General features: G+C 43.3%; 1 protein-coding gene across 7 annotated transcripts in view; it reads right to left on the reverse strand.

Moving 5' to 3' along the window:
- The window catches only part of PAK3 (p21 (RAC1) activated kinase 3), an 84,094-nt gene extending 77,640 nt beyond the window's left edge, over positions 1 to 6,454 (reverse strand). For 2 of the 7 annotated variants that reach the window (XM_080990546.1, XM_080990547.1), the window contains exon 1: positions 6,194 to 6,432. The gene's annotated coding sequence lies outside the window, so the exon portion shown is untranslated. Of the gene's footprint in view, positions 1 to 1,674; positions 1,733 to 6,193 lie in introns of all 7 variants that reach the window. The other 5 variants (XM_080990545.1, XM_080990544.1, XM_080990543.1 and 2 more) reach the window with 5 other exon arrangements.
- Positions 6,455 to 18,135: the final 11,681 nt, after the last annotated feature.

The raw sequence follows: 18,135 nt of genomic DNA on the forward strand, positions 1-18,135 counted from the left end.
GCATAACTAAGCCGCTTTTGGCAAACCAGAGCAGCGCACGGAAACGCCATTTACCTTCCCGCCAGAGTGGTACCTATTTATCTACTTGCACTTTGTACTTTCAAACTTCTAGGTGGGCAGGAGCTGGGACTGAACAACAGGAGCTCACCCCGTTACGGAGATTCGAACTGCCGACCTTCCAATCGGCAAGCCCTAGGCTCAGTGGTTTAGACTACAGCGCCACCCGCACTGCTGAAATCCAAAGTTCTCCCAGCCCAGGTGTGGGAGAGGGTCCTTGGCTCAGTGGTATTGCATATGCTTCCATTCCCAGTTCAGTCTTGGCCATCTTCAGTTAGAAGGATCAAGGAGGTGACACAAAATTCCTCTTCTAAGATTGTCCCTGGATTTTCTGTACAGCCAACCAGGACAAGCAATGCTGTGCACACTGAATCCCATTTGACTATAATACTTCACTTGCTTGAGATTCCTAGCCTTCACAAAGAGCTCCCAGGATTCCTTTGCTGCAGCCAAGCAGGGAAATAGAAGATGATGAGAGCCTCAGCAGGATCAAGAAAGAAGTATTTGGAAAAACTCCTAGAAAAACCTTCCTATCAGAAAAAATTGCACTGGGTGATTTGCATCAGAAAATGTTCTGATCCCTAGAGTGATCTATTTTAGCATATTTATCTTATTTATTAAAAACAATAACACCCCAATAAACCTATATTTGCCAAAGCCCACATGTTGGACTACAACTCTCATCAGACCCAGCCAGCTAGTGGGAGTTGTAGTCCAAAGTATCTGGAGAGCACCTGGTTGGGAGAGGCTGTACTAAACAAAGCTTTAAGAAAAAGCAGCCTGTGTTAATTTTCGCCGTATTTCACCAGAAATATTTGATAGAAAAAATTTAAGCACATTTAATGTGGTTAAAATGTTGCATTGTGTAGAAAACGTTATTGCAAAATATGTAATGGCAATGCCATGTACGTCACTTAACATTATAGTCATGCCTTGGTTTTCAAACAGCTTAGTTCTCAAACGTTTTGGCTCCCGAACACCGCAAAGTGAGTGTTCCGGTTTGCAAACTATTTTTGGAAGCCAAACGTCCAACGCGACTTCCACGGCTTCCGATTGGCTGCAGAAGCTTCCTGCAGCCAATCAGAAGCCGCGCCTTGGTTTCAGAACATTTTGGAAGTTGAACGGACTTCTGAAACGGATTACGTTTGAGAACCAAGGTACGACTGTAATTACATTTAAGGGTGGGAGGGAACAGAGGCACTGAAAACTGTTGACAGAAAAAATGCAGGTTGACAGCCTAAATAACGGTGCATTGTATATTCATTGCAAGTAATGAACTTAGGAAAGGAAAATTTTCTTCACAGAAATAAAGCGCTGGGAAAATCTCCATCCCCTCATCACTTGCCCCGATAGACTGAGGGTGAGCATTGGAATCTGTTTCTGTTGGAAGAAGCAAAGGAGATTGGAGCAACAGAAGTAAAGTCAGTCGCAGACAAGGCTCTGAGCCAAAGCCTCAGACCCAGGGGGACTGGATACAGTAAACAGAATCAGGCAGGTAAATGGCTAAGCAGTAAGGATGGGCAAACATGTCTCTTTCAGGGCATGAACACATTAAGGTGGTTGTTACCTCCTGCTATGTTTCAAGTCACACTTTATGTTGCCGGACACATTATTCACCTGATTTGTTTCCCGTGCCTGCAGTCCTCACACAGCTGTTATTCAGTGAAGCCATCACCTGTGCATATACAAACCTCAGCTTAATGAGAGATTACATTTTCAAACTGGACGGAAGCTGGTTTGAGGGAAAGCAAATGAAACAGCAGTATTTCTCAAGGAGCTACAGAATACAGATGGATTGTGACAGGGAGTATGGGAGGGGGCAGGTAAGCCCCGCCCTGCATAATCAATCACATGACAGGGCACATCGACATCATTTGAGGGCTTGTCCCCCTCAAATATTTTATTGGGGGAGGAGCAAAGGGATCTCAGCATCTAAGAGTTGGCTTCCAAGAATTGTGACTAATGCTATGCATTTTGGGCTTCAAACACCAGTTGTGGGAGTGCATTGGTGCCAGAGTAAATGGGATTGTGTACCCAGCCTCAGTTTCCCTGTTTCTCATTCTTCCAGTGTTGGCCACATTCACACTCTTAAAGCACTATGATGCCACTTTAAATACTCATGGCTTCCTCCCAAAGAATGCTGGAAGCTGTAATTTGCTAAGGGTGCTGAGAGTTGTTAGAAGACCCCTGTTTTCTTCCCAGTGGTTTCCTTCTCAGACTGATTTCACAATTAATCCTTCTTCATGGGGAACTCTGGAAATTGTAGCTCTGGGGGTGGAAAAGAGGTTTCTTAACAACTCTCAGCACTCTAAACAAAAACTATAGTTCCCAGGATTCTTTGTAGTATTATAGCTTTTTTAATGGATGGTGTGAATGTGGCCCTTGTTCAGTTCTTTGCATTTCTATATCAGTTAGTGGAGTGTTTTTCTTTAAGACCTCATGAAAATTCAGCATCATTTCAGTGCAAATTTCTCCTAACAGAGCAGATTCTGGTATGTAGTTTTGACTGATATACTTTTTTGTTTTTTGTTTTTTTGGAAAGCAAAATAGCTACCTCAGACCACCTCATAAAAAGGTAAGTAGTTAATGTGTGAAGAGCAAACGTTCATAGAACTGTAGACTAATATGCATATTTAAGTTCTGGACTTAAGCAGTAGCCCAGGAAGCGCAAATCAATTAAGTTCACTTAATTATGGAATGAATGATATCTTTAAGAATCTCTAGCAGCAAAAAATACATAGCATAAAAACAAAAGCAACATTTAAAAGCCCTGGCAAAACAGAAACTTCACCAGACCATGAAGAAAAGAACTCCAGAGATGCGAGGTCAAACCAGAAATGGCCCTGTCTCTGGTCACCACCTGCCTTTCTTCAGCTGGATTGGGACCACATAGCAAGAATTTGTAAAGCACATGGTTTTACACAAAGACTTATAGGAACTGTGGCTCCGTGAGGAGGAAGCTGGAGATCCCAGGATTCTTGGGGGACACCATGACTGTTAAAATGGAATAAATATGCTTTGAATATATGGTGTGGATCGGCAGGTTCATGGAGAAGCAGGTGGTCCCTTTAGAATATATATAAAATACCACTACCACTGAAAACCAAAAACCCAACAGCAAATTGTAACTTCAGACATGGATAAATAGCAGCACTCAATTACTGCTGTTCTACTTTAAGTTGCAAGTGATGTGGCAACTCTGGGTTGTGTCCAATACTATTCCTACTTAGAGACCCATTGAAATAATGGACATGCCTTCTTTCTGATGCAGCTTGATTCTAAAGTTAGTAATTAATGCAGAGCTGGGATGGCTTAATACCAAGAGAAAAGGTTTCCCTGTACCCTCCATTATGAAGAAATTCACCCAAAGAAGGTGCAACAGAATTTGTCAGTCACCTGAAACAGGCACTCTCTTTTGTCTGATGATACCCCACCATTATTGCTGCAACTATGCAAAGGGAACTGTCCACCCAAACTTAGAGGAACTGTCCATCCTCGTTATTGGGCATTTGTCGGCTGCAATGGCCGAAGTAGACAATCTGAATTGCAGAGTTCTTGCAATTACATAGTTCTTGCCTTTCATATCCTTTCGTAAATAATAATAGCAGTGTGTGTCGGGGTCATTATTTTTGTTTGTTATTACGACATGCATTTTTGTGTTTTTATGTTGTAAACCACCCTGTGATCTTACAATGAATGGCAGAACAGAAATTTAATAAATAAAATTGCCAGCCTCTGCAAAGTTGGTGTGCTCTTAGAACGGACAGCCTACCTTGTAACCAAGCTAGAACTAGAACCAGACCTGACAATCAACGATTCACACCTTGCAACGTACATGCTGAGATCTGTAGCTGTAGAAGGTGTACTGCGGTCCTCTCCACTTCTGCGGAGCTCCTTCAGAACCTTATGTATACACAGATCAACCTTCCCCAGAATCCAACACATTGCTCTTTCCTTTGTTTTTCTTTCAGTGTCTCATCGCACTACATGGTTAAACTATGGTAAATGTAATAGTGGCCGCCAGCATGGACGGCCTTAAAGGAGGATTGGGAAATTCATGAAGGAGACAGCTGTCAGTGGCTACTAGCCATGATGGTTATGCTGTCCCTTCATACTAGTGCCTGGGAATCACAAGTGGAGAAAGAACTGTTGTGCTTGGGCCCTGCTTATAGGCTTCACATAGTCATCTGATTGGTCATTGTAGGAACAGGATACTGAGCAAGATGGGGCCCCTTTGGCCTGATCCACCAGGATGCTTTCTTATACCGCTATTTCACTCAACCTCTCACTGCACACCACCCTTCCACCTTGTTCCTTTCTCTATGAACATCACCAACTGACTTCTTTCCTCTTTTCCCTCAAGCTTCCCATTTCCCACTCAGGCAGCTCTCCTGCCTCCCCCTGCCCATCTTCCTCACTGGCATAGCAAACCCATCTTCCTCCTTAGCATCAATCTGCCACCCATGATCCCTCTCCTTTCTCCCAGCCCTCCCCTCTCCTCTCCCACCAGCTGTGCCTCTGGAAAATCTGGAAATAAACTGCAGAATGTTAATTTATGAATCAAGGAGGAGTCATGGGGGACCACTTGATTTCATTCCCCACCAGGGCCCAGCATTTTCTATTATCTTCCCCTACAGCAGATAGCTGCTTCACCCACCCCTCAGACTTTCCCCTCTGCCTGCCCCCCTGCTGCCACCACTGTAACAGCCAGCCATGTTGACACCATCCCCGCATCCCCCCACTTCCCCGCCCCAGTGAAAGATTCAAACAATCAGATCTATGTCTGGTCTTTGACCTGCTGAACTGAAACCTCACTCGACCTTGGCAGCCCTGCCTAGGGGTACAGAATTTTGACAAGCTCCAAACCCCAAAAATTATGATCAACAAGAAATGCAGTGTAAAACATACCAAACCCCAAAATTATTTCCTCAGTATTAAAAAAAGAAGTGATACACATCTTGACAAAAGGAAGAGGCATCCCCAGGCACATGAAAGGTGTTGAAAACCATACATGAAGACAAAATGCCAGTGCCCAAAGAGTCCCATCCCAGTTAGAGACACTGAAAATAAACCTCTTGACCATGAACCATTTTTTTTTTTAGTAGAGAGAGGGGAGATAGGGGCCATTTTAAATGGATAACAAGATCAGCATTCAGCTGCTGAGGCCCACTGAGTCACACATGCTTAACAATACTAGAGACAATCCCATTTTTGCACCTCTGCTTTTTAAAATCATTTTCACCATCATCTTCTTATTGCTGCTTAACAAAGATGCACTCATCGTCTTCCATTCTGGTGCCCAAATACAAACAGATCCTAAAACCTTGACATGAAACAGAAGGAGCAAAGAGAGCAGTAGGGAGTAGGATAGTGCATGGTGACAGTTCCTTACTTGGATAACATAGCCATACATACAGGTCTGGGACAAAGGGAGGAAGCCTAGCAAAAGAAACACCAGCATTTCAAGATCACAGACTAATGCCTTATGGGAGAACATCCTTACATTGTATTAGCCCCCAAAGCCCCCTTTCAAAACAAAAGAAAATACAGAAATGGCTTGAATGCATTGGCCAGGAAAACACACACACACACACACACACACACACACACACACAGACGGTACTACAATAACAACCATAGCCTGTATTGTTCCCTTTCGATGGGAAGCCCATCAAGGCAGCTCCTGCCGTTGACATCCGTGTTGACACTTCAGTCAGCGGCAAGAACAGATTTCTGCATTTGCAATCGCAAGCCCCCCTTCCCATTTACCCTCCATCCCCTCAAGAGTTAAACTGCTATAAGATGTCAGTCTCCAGATTTTATGACACTGCTGTTATTTTAAAAAAAAACATTTACAAATCAGAGAGGAAGGGGGCAGGGAGATGCAAGATGCTTTGAAGACAAGGAACAAGACCCCTCCACCAAAGCAAGGTTTGCGCACCACTATAAAACGAAAAACAAAGCATGCATTTTCTGGGATCCTCTTTCTCCTGCAGAGGAGAAGGAGAAGCTCCTTGATTGCAAAAGCAGAAGAATGCGTGGCTCAGGTGTCAATTGCAAACGGAAGGTTCACAGGCCAACCCTGTTCCCAGTGTAACAGCAGCAAAGGGGAAAATGAGGTTGGGGGAAGCATTACCTGCAGTCTGCCCTGTCATGCTGTATCCAGACTGTCGGCCTCTTAGGGTCTGGTATTGTCATCGAAAGCAATACCCTTTGCAGGAAAAAAAGAAAGAATGGGGAGTGGGTGAGGAGGGAAAGGAAGGCACACTCCTGGCTTAGTCCATTAAAAGGCTTCCCTTTCTCCCCATAGAGCAGCTTCTGACCTCCAATCCTAACATTAGTAGCTTGGATGCTTCACTGCCTCAGTGCTGTTCCCTAGCACATGTCGTCACCAGGCTCCTGCCGCCCTGATTGGCTGAGAGGGAGCAGATAATAATACTACTAATAGCACTGGCAGGGCAGGGGAAGACAAATCTTATGTTTCAGAGACAAGCAGCTGTGGGAATCTGAGGCGGGCGGCCTCATTCAGAAACTTAAATCCAGCCCCCGCACCAGTGGCCTTTGACCTTTTCCCTCCGCTGGCTTTAGATTAAAGCCTATGCAAACTTTTAAAATGTTGTGCTTACCCAAGCACATTCCTTATGACTATATGAATGGAAAGGGTATTATATTATTATTATTATTATTATCAGGTGGATCCTGATTATTTCAGGATCCAGAGCAGCAGCAACAACAACAACAACAAAAACTGCCCTCTTAGAGCAACTCACACTCAGGGTCATAAAATAATTTTAAAACACACACAATTTAAACAAGTGGCAACATTAACACACTCTAGTCTAGCCAGGCATGTCTCACAAACCAAGTTTAATAATATGGCATGGTTCAAAATAAAGAACAGCACTCATTTAAAAACTAGCTCAGCATCTTTGTGTATGAGAACTTGATTTTTTAAAAAAAGTCTTAAAGGCCTGTTTGAAAGCAGACAACAACAAAATATTCTTAATGCAACGATTTCCAAAGAAGCCCTAATAGAAATAGACTGAAATAGAGGAGCAGTTTTTTTGTTTTTTACACACACACACACACACACACACACACAAATTAATTGCACTTCAGGACTGCTGTTCACGCATGTTATTGGCTTGCAACCCTGACAACACAAATGGGTTTCTTAAAAGCTACCTTTTAAAAAACTATGGTAAGATAGCAAACCTGCTGGTTGCTTTTTATTATTATTATTAGGGGGAAAGGAGCCAGTATTTCTTGGCTGTCTAGCTTTGCTCAAAGCAAGAGAATAGATAACTGTAACAAACATTTAAAGGCTGACATATTGGGGTCGTTAAAGAGACAAATTACATGTGTTAATCTCATGTGTTGCTTGAGGAAGCCACCTCACTTGGCTGAATGGTAAAGCTGTGTCAGCATCCACAAGAAGGTAAAGAGAGGAAGGCAAATGCCAAAGGGAGGGATTCCTGCAACCAAGTTACCATCACTAACAAGGCCCTCACATGCATAGTTTTCTGATTTGTATGCTATGTCTATGAGCAATGTGTCAGGGGTAACATGTTTACATGTGATGAAGTTACAGGTAGCTACACTATTACCTTCAGCCAGGTTGAAGCCAGCCAAAAAGGATGGCTTCTCCCACACCAAGAAAAATGACACACTTTTACTTTAGAACATCCAAAATCTTGTCATCATATTCATTTTTCACTAATTGCATGGCAGAAAGCACAAAAGAAATCCAACTAAGCATTGTACTGTGTGTTGGCTTTGAGTCTCGTCCCCCATCTAATAAAATATGATCATTCTGATGTCACTGCAAGAAATGGTGCTCTGAGATTTCCAAGTGTGTTTCCTTGGGAGTATCACTGGAAATAGATTAAATCACATACAGATGCTCTACAGGGGAAAGAATTGGACACTTCCACAACAGTGTACATACTACAGCTCCTCCATGGAGATTTAATGGCTGACTGTAGCTCACCGTAGCCAAGTATGGAATGACAACATTGTATGATGTGCTCTGGTTCCTATCCAACTTTCTGTCTGGCCAGGGCCAGACAGCCCATGAGGCAAGTTGAGGCAACTGCCTCGGGTGGCAGGTTCCACAGGGGCAGCAGATCCCAACAGAGAGCTTTATTCTTGTTCCTGATGTCAGATCTCCACTCACCCTTTCCATCCTTGGTGGGAAAGAGACACTAGTTGGTGGTTCACTCAGGTGCTAACGTGTCTTGGGGTGGCCCTGTTTTTGGGTCTCCTGCATAGTGAGGCAATCCCTCACTTGCTTTGGTGGAAAGAGCTCCTCAGCATCTCACACTGAACCTAACTACCAGCCTAGTGGACAAAAGATAGTCAGTGTGGTATAGTGGTTAGAATGATGGACTAGAACCTGGGACACTAGGGTTCAAATCCCCACTAAGCCATAACCCTCACTAGGTGACCTTGGGCCAGTCACTGCCTCTCAGCTTAACCTACTTCACAGCATTTTCATGTGGATATGGTGGGGAGGGAGAGAAACTACCTTGAGCTGCTTGGAGGATGTAAATCTAATAATAAGTAAATGAAAGGTTTTTAAATTTTGGTTGCCCAGTTTCACACACACTTAAAGGGGAATTCAAAGTTTGAGTTGGGGAAATAGTCAGCCATCACAGCTCGATCTAGAGTCAACCAGATGCAGGCGTACACAAAAAAGAAATGAGATGTTGGAGGTGGAAAACTGGAAGACTAAGGAGGAATCTGCCTGTCAATCAAAATATTCCAAAATAGCTGTTCATTAGTTCCCAGAAGGCATCGTTTGACAGCTCATGGCATTAAGAGATCCCTTCTGTTGTTTAATTTTACACAGGCTGCTCATGAATAGCAACATTCTCTGATAAACAGTCTCCCCATTACCCCCTGAGCAGTTAGCTGTGAGCCCCAAGGAGGAAGTGGGACTTTGTGATATCAGCTGGGTTAAAGATTATGACATCAGAGCAGCCAAGCCAATGGCAAGATATTGGGTCTGGGTGCAAATGCTGGGTGCGGATGCTGTTATGAGCAGACTAGCTCACAATGAGAATGAGTCTTGTGAGAGAAGCAGAAAGCAGTCAGATGGAGAGATGGTGAGAATTCAGGGGGGAGACATCATTCAGAGCCCAACATCCAAACAAACCTTTTCAAGAACAGTGGTAAGTCATTCTCTGTCATTGTGTGAACATCAGCTTCCATCAAAATGTGAACATCAGGAAAGTGCTTGCCATTCTCAAAATAACTAAGAAGATAATTTCAAAGAGATAGATGAAAGTTGCACTGTGCATTGAAAGTTTGCCCTGCAACAATGAGGATTAGAAACTTTGCTCTTTTATCAATGCTTTGGATTTCAATTGACATCAGTCCCAGCCAGCAGAGCCATATGCAGGTGGGGCTTATGGAACCACAGCCATGCTGTCTAGGGCTGATGGGAGCTGGGAGTCTGAGACATCTGGAGGGTACTAGATTGGCCAGGCCTGTTCATGTTTAAAACAGGAGATAAGGATTTACTTATTATTTAATTATTCACAACAAAAAGGGTGTGGGAGTGAGGGGAGATGCACCCTCTCTGTGCCCCATGCTTTCTACAGCAGTCAGTTGTTTGAAACACTTTCCTCTTGACTCAGCATTTTTCTCTCCACTGTTCTTTTTGCAGGGCTGGCTCAAGACATTTTGCTGCCTGAGGCAGAACTGCAAATGGTGCCTCTGACACACACACACACACACACAGAGAGAGAGAGAGAGAGGGAGCTCAGAAGTCAAGGGCAGAGTACCCAAGATAGTAAACCTGAGGCAAAGGATCCAAACAGCATTTTTCATCATCATAATCTGTTTATTTCTATACCACCTTTTGGCCAAGACCCCCAAAGCTGTGAACTAATTAATACAACAGAAAATATAATAGCACTGGTTGGCATCCATCAGTCTCAGGGGACAATGGAGGAGTGTGCCTTTGGAGGTGAGGTTAAACTGTTGGAAGTTACAGTGGCTGCTGTGGCTGTAGAGACCAATACTAGGAGCCACAGGTGAGAGCTGGGTACACGGTGGAGACCAAAGGTGGACAAACTACCCTAACAGGAGCACGTCATGCCCCCCACCAGAAGTGCTACTACTCCCCTAGCATCCCATACACCCCAGCGGTGGGATATTATTGTAATAAAGTGTAATAAATAAATAGATTGTGAGCCTGAGGGCAGGACCTATTTCATTACTGAACTTTGCAACCTGCTCTGTGAGCCTTGATTTTTTTTAGGGTGGGGGTGGGAGGGGGAGGTGGTTGAAGATAAGGGTTTTAAAAAGATCATCCAAATAGATAACTAAGTAAGCAGTTCTCTCCCTGACACCCGAGGAGATTTGTTGCATCAGGACCGACAGTGCTGGGGTCAATGGACTCGTTAAATATAATGCTCATAATATGGAAAAAGTTCAAAATATCAAAAAAAGATCAAATATAGAAAATCTTATTTTAAAAACACAGTGGAATAACAGAATACGAATCCCACTAACATAATGTTATGGAATTGCATCTTGCCTTTTAAATATTATTGCAATATTTTATTTATTGGTTTTTAAAAACGTGTGGTGCATAAACTGGGTGGTGAAGGTACCATTGCTCAGTGGTAGAATATACGCTTTGCACACAGAAGGTTGCAAGTTAAATTCTAGAACCCCTTCAGATCACAACTGATGGGTAAGACTTCCACCTGAGACTCTGGAGAGCTATATTTCCCTGTTAGACCGGTTTGTACTGAGCTAGAGATGGAACAGTGGTCTGCCCTGCTGTAAGGCAACTTCATAAGCTCCTGTTGCAATGATCTGGTTTTAGCAACATCTGAATTTCTTAACAAAAAACGCCTCCCCACTTTTTCTTTCCCCACCACCACCCCACTTAAATCCGAGACAGTACACTTTACTTCCACGCAATTCTGGCCCATCAGCAATTTAAATCGCTCACAACAGCAACACCACAAGGCTATTTTTGCCCTTGTTATTTGTCACGGCTGGGACGTTTCAAGAGGGAGAGCATCAAAAAGAGAGCAAGAAGCGCAAGGGAAACTCAAAATTAAAGTTTTTGGACCACTTCGACTATGATGTCATGGTTTCCCAGCCGCACTCTGATTGGCCAGCGTGGCTCGAGCATCTGCTGAGAGCTAAGGGCTGGTTAGCTGCCGGAGGTTCAGACCTTTCAGAGCAGGTTTGGATCACGGCTGGTTGTCCTGACAACCTGGGGAGTGTCAGCAGCTCCTCCTGGTAACCAAATAACGAAGCCGCTGTCATCCCCTCTCAATTCCCCCCAAATGGACGAGATCTTTCATCAGAAGAGATTATTCGTATTGTCTGAATAGGAAATGCTTGCTTGCTTGCTCGCTCGCGGACGACGCACGCAGCCCCTGCTTAGTGCTGGGTAGATCAGGAAACACCTAACAACAGATAACTATGGAAACCCGTGTCGGGCAGCCTGACAGCTTTGCGTGTGTAGTAGGGATGCTCATCTGAGGGAGATCCTCTGGCTCCTTTGGAAACTCCAAGCACAAGACAGGGATTCCTCAGTACCGATCCAAGCTACCTATGTATGGTCCTCTCCTGCCACCATCACTACCACCACCGGCAATAAAATAAAATAAATTGTAATGGTTACTAAAAACCAGCCTCTTCAGTGGTATTTGTCCCGGACCAGAGACTGGTGAAAGCAGGGAATGATGGTGAGGAAAAAGAAAAACCTCTAAAGGCTTTGATGGGGTTTTCCAATTCTGCAATCCATTTGTTGTTTGAATGTAGTTAGCAGGACTGGATTGTGTATTTTTCAGTTATGCTGATTAGATCTTGGACTTTTTTAAAAAGGAAAAGGAAAATATAAGACACATTAAGGAAATTGTCAGAAAGCAGGACCAAAATGAATAGTATACGATCAATTAGTTAATAGAAACATATGTTTTTGATGTCCTTACTTATCCTATTTGATGATCCTGGAAAATCACCCTGGCCCTGGAAAACTACTGTCCCTATTTCTGCATAGGGTGAGGAACCTTGCTAAAATTTTGGTAGTTGGAGTTGCTTGATCTGTTGTTCTTCCCGGTCCACCTCCTTCCCCATGAGGTCTAGAATGGCGTGGACGCAACTGCACTCTAATGCATATGCACTTCAGTGCATGCAGATGAACTCTAAGGCTTGATGCTGCGTGTATCCTGCAGCTGCTGAGAAATACTGTTACATGTCACCCCAATGTCTAAGTGGTGTGAAATTCCAGAGGTTCCAGGTGCTTGCCCAAGGTTCAGTTTCCTTGGAATGAAGGACAATGTGGTGTCTTTGTGACATATGGTTTACAGTCATACCTCGGGTTACAGATGCTTCAGGTTGCGCTTTTTCAGGTTACGGACCACCGAAACCCGGAAGTACTGGAATGCGTTAGTTCTGGGTTTCGGCAGTCACACATGCGCAGAAGTGCTAAATCGCACTTTGCGCATGCACAGAAGCACCGGATCGCAACCCGTGCGTGCACAGACGCGCCGCTGCGGGTTGCAAACATGCATCCCACATGGATCACGTTCGTAACCTGAGCATCCACTGTATTTGCACACATAAGATGGAGGGGCTCACAGCATTAACTCCCCAGATGGTATTGCTTTCCCCAAAGTCACAGCATAGGGTTCCAGCAGAAATCAAGCATGTCTCCCACTCTCAGGCCTCTGCCCACTTCTAGCTCAGTTCTCACACAACTTCACTCCCTCTTGCTTTTGTCTTTCTCACTACTAGCAAGGTGAGGTAAGGGGTCCCTACCTATTTGCTCTCTGGCACAGAGCAACCTCCTTTGTTATACTAACAACCATACTTAGGTGGCAACTAAGCCCCTTGCCTGGCTAATTCAACAATGGAATCCTCCTCTAGATTTTAACCCTCGCTGGATTCAAAACTCCAGAAATTAGAAGGGACTCAGGCATCATACTGATTAGCCCCCGCCCCCAACTCAGAATAATATTTTGAACTCCTGACAACATATTGTCATAACCCTGGTGCTTAGTAGTAACCTGGACACAGACCCGGAGACTATGGGGCTTGTGGTGCCATCAGAAACTAGTGAACTAGTGAGTCCAGTATGTCAGAAATCTAGAGGACTGGGATGCCAGAGACCTCTGAGCTTATCCCCAAATACAGGGGCAGCATACTTGCCTCCAAGAACCCCGCACTACCCAGGTCAATGGGCTCCACACATGAATCCCTGGCCCTGCAGATACTAGGACCGCAGAGATTCTGGATGTCAGTGTATAAATGGCTTTAGTGTGGTCCCAGGTGTATGTTATTTTCTGCCTCCACTGCTTGATGCAGTATAGATCTGAATACCAGTTGCTGAGACTTATGAGTGGGAAGAGTGCTGTTGCACTCAGGTCCTGCTTGCACTGACTGGCCACTGTGAGAAATGGATGTTGGACGAGATGGGCCTTTGGCCTGATCCAGTACGGGTCTTCTTATGATCCTATGTTGCTGGAGCAAGTTGCTCAGTAGGAATTCGCCTTCCTCCACCAAACCCCAGAGGTTCCTCCACAGGACCAGAACAGGATATATATTCTAGAACAATATGGGGAAGGGCTGTGGCTCATTGGTTGAAGGGCAGCATAGGCATTGCATGCAGAAACAGGCATTGCATGTTTTATCCCTGGGGGTTTTCAGTTAGGACTGGGAAAGACTTGCGCCTGAACCCCCCGTCAGTCCCATATATGTTTACTCAGAAGGAGGTCCCGCTAAATTCAATGCCAGGTAAGTGAGCATAGCATTGCAGTTCTACACACTTGCCTGCACCTCCCCATTTCAGACTATGGTCATCTGGCCCTTGTTTTGGCAGCTCAACTATATTTCAAAGTAATGATATGTAAATATGAATATTAACACATTTCAATTGCGGTAAGCACCAGCCCATTCAGACTGTGTTTAATGGACATCTGAAAATACTGCTATTATACTTTATTAAGTGGCTCCTGAATGCCAGTTAACTAATTTAATACTTTACCACTAACCAATAAGTTAGTGTAGGTGTTCCCCCACCCAGCCACAGCACAGTTGTGGGAGGTGGACATAGTTCAATTTTCATTTGAGACAGGAAGAGATGAAGTTGCCGCCTCTTTAAAAAGCTAGTCCTCAGGACTTTGCTTCTTTAGCAAACATAAATAAAATAAAACAAATGCAACATTTAAAAAAAACAGAAGAAGGGCTGCCATCATTCTGGGTCCATGGGCACATTTGCAAACAGAAGAGACAATAATGGACATCTCACACACACAGCTCTGCAACCAAGCATGTACCACAAGTTGGCCCCTGGAAGGTTGCTCAGAAGGCCCTCAGTCTAAAAAAGATTTCCCCATCCCTTAGCCTGCTCGAGCTGGGCTCTCCTTGAGTTCTTATTACACCAAGGCTGGGTTGGCAGGACCTCAGCTAAGCTTGGAGTGGAGCAGTATCTCTGCTTCTGCCAATTTGCCACTCTAATCTGGCTAATGAATGGGCAGCTTTAGGCCAAGGGAGTCACCCAGAGCATCATATCTGTCTTGGTTACTGTAACCTCATCTCACTTTGCTAACAACATCCAAATGGCTCTCTTTGCGAAGTTGCGACATTTGAGTGGGTTACTGGCAGGTGTAGGTTCTCCCTGTGAATGGCTGATAGGCAGATGGCTCCCATTGTGAGAAAGTCCTTCATCTGAATTAAAGGTGAGAGTGTAATCCAGAAGGGCATTTGGGTATCCAAATCTTCTCTGACCTGCATGCTACAGTACCTCTTCTCTGCTTGAACCCACACAACCTTACAGATCTTCCCCTCCATCACTGAACCCATGATGCATAAGCAATACCAGTATACATGTCTGCTCTTTTGGCAACATCCTCAACCCAGAAGCCCTTATCTCAAATCCCAGATAGGCAGGGGGCAATTTGAAGACTCTCTGTACGTGTTCAAAGACACTCAATTCATATTCACTTGTCAGAGGGCAGGCTGCTGTCATTTAAAACTAGTTTTACATGGAGACCAACATAAGAAAGCTAGTGAGAGATGAAGAGTGATGGGAAGCCATTCCTTTCTTCTGGCTATGGTCCTCAACCTGCGGAACTCCAGCCCCTGAGCCTATGTTTGCTCAAAATACCATACAGAATGGCAGCAGGGTTCTAGCAGCCAAGAAGGACTTCAGATGGATGTGGCAAATGGCGGTAAGTTTGATTTGGTCCTACTGACAATTTAACTGAGCATCACTGGCTTAGGTAGATCATGCAGAACTGCAGAGCAGCCCCTCTGCCAGTTGCTCTAACTTATCAGGAATATGCAAGCAGCTGGAAAGCATGGAATGGCAGAGTGGGAGAGAAAAAGGCAGGTGTCACTTTTGTGCTTCACAAAATGACAATATAAAAGGGAAGCATGAGACCATTAAACACAGGGACTAAAATTCCCTACCTGCACCAGTGAACAAGAACCACCTAGTCCAGTGGTTCCACATGGACCACTTGAAAATTGCCAATGGGCTTGGTGGGCCACTTAATGATTTTTCTGTCTGTTGTAGCAATTGTAATGCACTGTGCTAGATTCTGTGCTGTATGGTTTTAAATTGCATTTAAATTGCTTCTTTTATTTATTTTATTATATATATGTATGTATACTCTTGTATTGCAATTTGCATACCTAAAATTCAAATTGTAATACAATGAAATGAAATAAACGAAATAAGCAATAAATATTCAATAAAAAATCAAAATGAATATTTAATGTCACATGCTGTGGACCACCAGAATTAAGCTCACCGACCACTGGTGGTCCACAGATCACAGTGTTGGAACTCCTTATATACATAGTTGCTCTAGACAGAAATGTAAAGCAGTGACTGGGGAACAAGAGAGACTGCATAGGAAAGGATGCATTAGTCATTTTCGCTGACAAATCAAACCTACAGGATCTAGCTAGTTTTCTGGTTGCTGGAGCAGGCTGATTACCATATGATCAACCATCGGCATGTTCTAGGGCAGGTTCCTTCAATCTTGGACCCCCATATATAGTTATACTACAACTCCCATCATCCTTGGTCATTGGCTTAGAAGATAGCTAGGGGTGAGGGTAGTTGTAGTCCAACACTATCCGAGCACCCAAAGTTGAACAACACTGATTCAGAGTAGCAAAAAAGGACAAAGAGACACGTATTGTAGCATTGAACTAATTTATAAATAGGTAGGGTCCAGCTTTACACATTTCTTTGTTGACATATATATTATAAAAGGTATTGATATGAAATACTGTAATAGATTGTTTTAACCATTCATTGACTACTGTTCCTCTCTCTATGGTCCTATTTACTGGAGTGTCAAAGGCAGTAGTAAATATTTGAACTTGCTTGAATAACAGGCTCCAGCAGGGGAAAACAAGGAGCTCTAAAAAAATTATCTATAGGTGTAGCCAGGGAGGTGCAGGCCCCCCTCCCTAAGTCAAGTAAATAAATAATAATACTTAACTGACCAACTGCATCACAGATAACTTGGTTCTGCCCCCCCCACCATATATTTTTTTTTTTAAGCAATTTATTGGGTTTTACAATAGAAATAAACATAATAAACAATATAACATTTGTCTTAACATAGTTTCACATTTTCTTTGGACTTCCTCACATCTCCCGCTCCCACTTTCATCGTTATAACATTTTGTCAGCAATTTATCATCTTATTTAGATTCTTATATCCCTTCTATGTTTCATAATCTTATAGTTCTCGAAAGGAGTTAAATTTTCACAGTCTTACTTATTTTCTTAAAAAACTTCTAAGTTTAGTGGTGCTCAGTTATTTTGGTCTAGCATCTTATTTAGCATTCGCTCAAATTACAATGTTTTTGTAAATAATTCTTAAATTTCTTCCAATCCTCCTCAATCCTCTCTTCTCCCAGGTCACGAATTCTGCCGGTCATTTCAGCCAGTTCCATGTAGTCTATCAGTTGCATCTGCCATTCTTCCAGTGTGGGTAGATCTTGAGTTTTCCAGTATTTTGCGAGAAGTATCCTTGCTGCTGTTGTTGCATACATAAAAAATGTCTGGTCCTTCTTTTCCACCCCTTGGCCGACAATACCCAAAAGGAAAGCCTCTGGTTTCTTAGTGAAGGTATATTTAAATACCTTTTTCAATTCATTATAAATCATTTCCCAGAACGCCTTCACTTTAGGGCAAGTCCACCAGAGGTGGAAGAACGTTCCCTCACACTCTTTACATTTCCAACACTTATTATCAGACAGGTGGTAAATTTTTGCAAGTTTGACTGGGGTCATATACCATCTATAAATCATTTTCATTACATTTTCTTTCAGAGCGTTACATGCAGTAAATTTCAATCCATTACTCCACAACCTTTCCCAGTCCTCAAACATGATATTATACCCAATGTCCTGTGCCCACCTTATCATAGCCGATTTAACCGTTTCATCTTGTGTATTCCATTTCAACAGCAAGTTATACATCCTTGAAAGTACCTTAATCTTTGGTTCTAACAATTCTGTTTCTAGTTTCGATTTCTCCACCTGGAACCCTAGTTTCTTATCATTTTTAAAAACTTCTTTAATCTGAGCGTAATGTAACCAATCTCGCACTTTGTCTTTCATTTTCTCCAAACTCTGCAATTTCCAATTATCTCCATCCTTTTCTAGTATTTCCCAATATTTTGGCCATTTAGCCTCCATATTGGGTCTTTTTCGGGCCTTAGCTTCCAGAGGTGAAAGCCACCTTGGTGTTTTATTTTCCAGCAAGTCTTTATATTTTGTCCAGACATTAAACAGTGATTTTCTGACAATATGGTTCTTGAAGGCCTTATTTGCTTTAACCTTGTCATACCATAAATATGCATGCCATCCAAAAGTATTGTTAAACCCTTCCAGATCTAACACATCAGTGTCTTCAAGAAGTAGCCAGTCTTTTAGCCAGCAGAACGCTGCGGCTTCATAATACAGCTTTAGGTCTGGCAGGGCAAAGCCCCCTCTTTGTTTTGCGTCAGTTAGTATCTTAAACTTAATTCTGGGCTTTTTGCCCTGCCAGACAAACTTAGAAATATCTCTCTGCCACTT

Source organism: Podarcis pityusensis (genome assembly GCF_964106645.2).
Source record: "Podarcis pityusensis genome assembly, chromosome: Z".
Classification (NCBI taxonomy): domain Eukaryota; kingdom Metazoa; phylum Chordata; class Lepidosauria; order Squamata; family Lacertidae; genus Podarcis; species Podarcis pityusensis.